Genomic DNA, 4,292 nt, shown 5'->3' on the forward strand with positions numbered 1-4,292 from the left:
CCAGGCATTCAGGGAACAGAAAGAGAAGGAAGATATAGAGAGACGAGAAACTGAGCAATGAAGGAAGACAAAAAGGGAAAAAGAGGGAAAGAAAAGAAAACAAATTTATAAAAAACAAAATCCCCCTAAAAAACAGAAAAAAAGAAAAACCAACGACAAAAGAAATGCCTTCAGGGATCCCTCTGCACATCTGTGCAAGCCAAGGGGAACTCTCCTTGTCACGCAGCACCGCCTGGCCAGGAAGGGCTCCCAACTCAAGAAAAGGAAAAGAAAACAAACAAACAATTCAAAACAAATAAACAAACAAAAGCCCCAGGATCCCACCAGCCCAGCAGCCCAGACCCGGCAGCAGCTCCACACTCGAACGGAGCTCCACAGCCCCTCAGGAAGAAGCAAAGATGGCGCACGGTGCCAGGTATTTGACCAAAAGGAGGGGGAGGTGGTGAGAGGTAAGGAAGAAATCAAAGGAAGCAGAAAAAAAAGCAACACTAGCAGCCAACAAATGGCACTCAGAGAGTCAGCTAGTGCGGGCTGGTGTTTCTCGGACAAGAGACTGTGTCCGCGGGAAGCTGAGGAGGTCGAGTGTGGGTGAAGAAGTGTAGGGAGTGGGAAAGCATATATCACAAATTACCGGAGCTCTGCAGCCCCTCAGGAAGAAGCAAAGATGCCTCACGGAGCCAGGTATTTGAGCGAAAAGTGGGGGGAGGTGGTTACAGGTAAGGAAGAAATCAAAAGAAGCGGGAAAAAGCAACACCAGCAGCCAACAAATGGCACTCAGAGAGCCGGCCCGTTCGGGTGTATGGAATCCAAGCAGCCGGTGTTTCCCGGTCAAGAGACTGTGGCCGTGGGAAACAGAGGAGGCCGAGTCAGGGTGAAGAAGGGTGGGGGGTGGGAAAGCGTATATCGCAAATTACCAGTTGTTTTGTCTCCCGCTGTACACTCGGTGAGGCTGCTTTCTCGTACCCCCTGTTTGCTGGTCTCCAATAGGAGTCCAAGATGGTGGATCCGTGCTGCGTTAGCTAGTAGGGGACCTCTGCGTGAATCTTTCCTCACTCTCCGTTCTCTGTCAGTTTTCTCCCTCCATTTGGTGCTTGGCTGAGTTCTTTATCTCTTCATTTGATGTTTTAGGGTTTCAGGATTGTTGTATTCTCTGTTCGGCTGTTTTTCAGATCTTTGCTGTGGAGGGATGGTGTGGTGCTTCTGCCTAGAGCGCCATTTTGCCGGAACTCCTGCTGTGTTTTTAAAGACGCTGGATAGGTGAAAAGTTAAACTCTCTCATGTAGCCATGCACTATGACTTTTTAAATTTTCAGTATATTCTATCAGAATCATCCTTTTATTCCTCTGCTAATACACATAACTTATTTAATATTCTTTTAGAAGATAGTGTATACTACTGGGCATATGGGCAGGGCCATGTTGTAAACAAAGGGTGAAGAATCTTCCTCCTGGTTTGAACCTGTGGAATTCATTTTACCAGCCTATTTCCAAGTACCACTTGTTACTGCTATGTTCTAGCTATGGTTTCACAGGATACAAACTAGTTGTGGTAGTTCCGTACTGAAGAAGCTTCTGGTGAGTTAAAGGTGGCTGAATATTTATTCATACCTGAAAAGCTTTTTTTATTCAAAGTTGGGAGTTCTGGGGTTGGGAGTTCACACAAGGGTCCCAACTAAATGAACAGGAATAAAAAGGCAGAATCTGGTTATTAAAAAGATTCAGACAATCAAAATAAGTGTTGGCTTCCAAGGCAACTCCATTGTAAAATGATGCAGGCTGTATTTCTTACAGAAGGCAAGATAAGGCAATCCAGTAACTAGCTGAATGCCAAAATAGTTTTAAGCATGGATAATAAATTGATCAACAATTCTCAGGTTACACAGACAAATTCTGAAACTTGGGTTTTTTTTTTCTCTTTCACGTGGACAAAATTATCAGAATTATATGGACATAGTCTAATAAATACAGAAGAACACAGGGAAAATATTAAAGAACCACATGTTCCAAAACACATCTGGGCCTGATGCATTTATCAGAGGATATTTTTTCCCCAAGCTTTTGAAGAATATATTATACAAGTTATCCTTGAGTATTGAAAAGTATGGTATATTTCTTACAATTATCCTCTGAGGGAAACGTGGTAAGAATGATGCATGTAAAAATGATACGAAGAAGGTAAGAATAATACAAAAGGTAAGAATGATGTAAAAAATAAAAGCATGGACTATTCTCACTGAGGTGCAGGATAGTTATAACAGCAACCATTTAATGTGGAACCACTCAGTGCCAGGTAGTGTACTAAGCACTTTCACACATTATTTCATTTAATCCTCACAACAAACAATCCCTTTAAAGTAAGCGCTAGTATGTCCCCACGTGACAAACAAGGAAAGTGAGGCTTGTCCAGAATAACAAAGTAATATAGCTATTAAGTGGCAGATAAGCATTCAAAGTCGGTTCTCTCTGATGTCAGGGCCCATTTTCTAACTACTACACCGCCCTGAATAAAGATATTATAGGGTCCAGTTGGTTTTGAACTTGCTCCTTCTTCTTTTTTTTGATTTTTATACATTTTATATGAGGACCACTTTGGAAACAAGCCTATTTTCTCCAGTCGGTTTCAACGAATAGATGTACTGTGTCACATGCTACACTGGTTCTGGGTGAGAATTTTCTAATAAACCTTTTCTAATACTAAAACTGCTTCCTTTTCATATCAGCCAAAGGTCCACTCCAAGCTGAAAGAAGAGGAAGCTGGATTAGCCCTGAGTTTCTTGGGGGAAGCATGTTCAAGTCAGCATGTTTCCCCTTGCAAGGAGGTGGGCTAAGGGGACAAGTTCTAGCCCCCAAATAAATGATTAATGAGCAACAGGCATGCTGTCCCATCCTTGTGAGGCCTGCCCTTACAAAGGAGCTTCACCCTTAACCCACAGGGACTTTCCAACGTGCCTCCCTCTTTCCTGGACTAGGATAGAGAGGGTGGACTGTGAGTTTCGTGATGTTTGCGGGAATGGCAGTTGTTGACTCCGCAGAGTAGAGCCTCGACCCTCCCTCTACCACCAGCGGTAGTGGGCCAGGGCGTGGCTGGCCTCGGCCATCTTGTGCATGTCGTGTTTCCTCTTGATCACCGGGCCCTGGTTGTGGAAAGCCTGTAGCAGCTCATGCGACAGCTTCTCCTGCAAGAGCGTCCACCAGTGTTTCTTCTCCCAGCATTCGGTAATTATCCACTTCGTGGCCAGGAAGTGGCGACGCAGGTCGGCTACGGGCACAGAGACCTGGTAGAAGTGGCCACCCTTGAGGATGGGTACCAGATCAATCACAGGCTCACAATTTTTGAGAGCCTGGTGGAAGATGGTGTAAGGATTGTGTTCAATGGTTGCCTGTTCGTCTGCAGAAGCAGCATAGTACTTCTCAAACTGCTTCCTTTTCACAGTTTCCAGGGTCTGTATCATGAGGTTCCTGGCCAGCACTTTGTTTCCTCCTTTCATCATCATGTTAATGAATTTACTGATCACTGGGTCTTCAAACACAGAGCTTGTTTTTGTCGCTGGGGCAGCTTTAATGAGCTGAGTCTTCCTGAGCTCCCGCTCATACTTTTCCTCCTTCAATCAGTTTGGTCACAGGCTTGCGGTAACAGTCCTTGTCAATCTGGAGATCCTGGTACTCAGGGCCATAGCGGCTCCACCTCACCTGGGTTAGCCCTGGAAGCCGCAGAACAACACCCCGCCACCCAGGGCCAGGCTCAACCACCCCCACACAGCCTTCACCGAGGGGGCTGCCATCTTGGCTCGTCTGAACTTGCTCCTTCTAGTATACCACACTGCCTCTCTTGATGTGAACATTTTAAACAAAATGCTACCAATAAAATACAGAAATGTATTAAAATAATTTTAAGCCTTAATCAAGTATTATTTGTCCCAGGAATATAAAGATGATTTAAATACAAAATATTAATATTATTGAAAAATATATGCTCATTCCAGTAAATGCCAAAAAGGACATTCTGCATGTATTATTAAAATCCAACTATTTCTGGTTAACATCTTTTTAATACGGGAATAGTGAACTACCATTTTAACATGATAAAGAGTGTATATTCAAAAAACAAAGACTTGATCTACTACCAAATGGAAAAACAAAGTCAATTTCTATAAAAACTGGAACAAAATAAAGGAGCTTTAAATAATTTATATGTTTAGTGTTTATGAGAAATTCTTGTTTGTGAATAAGGTATGGAAATAAATTAGAAGTAAATTTTGGTAGGGAAGAAATAAAAATAGAAGATTTATAGAT

General features: G+C 43.1%; 1 pseudogene; it reads right to left on the bottom strand.

The window, feature by feature from the left end:
• Nucleotides 1-3,052: 3,052 nt before the first annotated feature.
• LOC101357381 (28S ribosomal protein S7, mitochondrial pseudogene) lies at nt 3,053-3,781 on the bottom strand (annotated as a pseudogene).
• Between the last annotated feature and the right edge of the window lie 511 nt (nt 3,782-4,292).

Source organism: Trichechus manatus, unplaced genomic scaffold, assembly GCF_000243295.1.
Source record: "Trichechus manatus latirostris isolate Lorelei unplaced genomic scaffold, TriManLat1.0 scaffold00066, whole genome shotgun sequence".
In the NCBI taxonomy this organism is placed as follows: domain Eukaryota; kingdom Metazoa; phylum Chordata; class Mammalia; order Sirenia; family Trichechidae; genus Trichechus; species Trichechus manatus.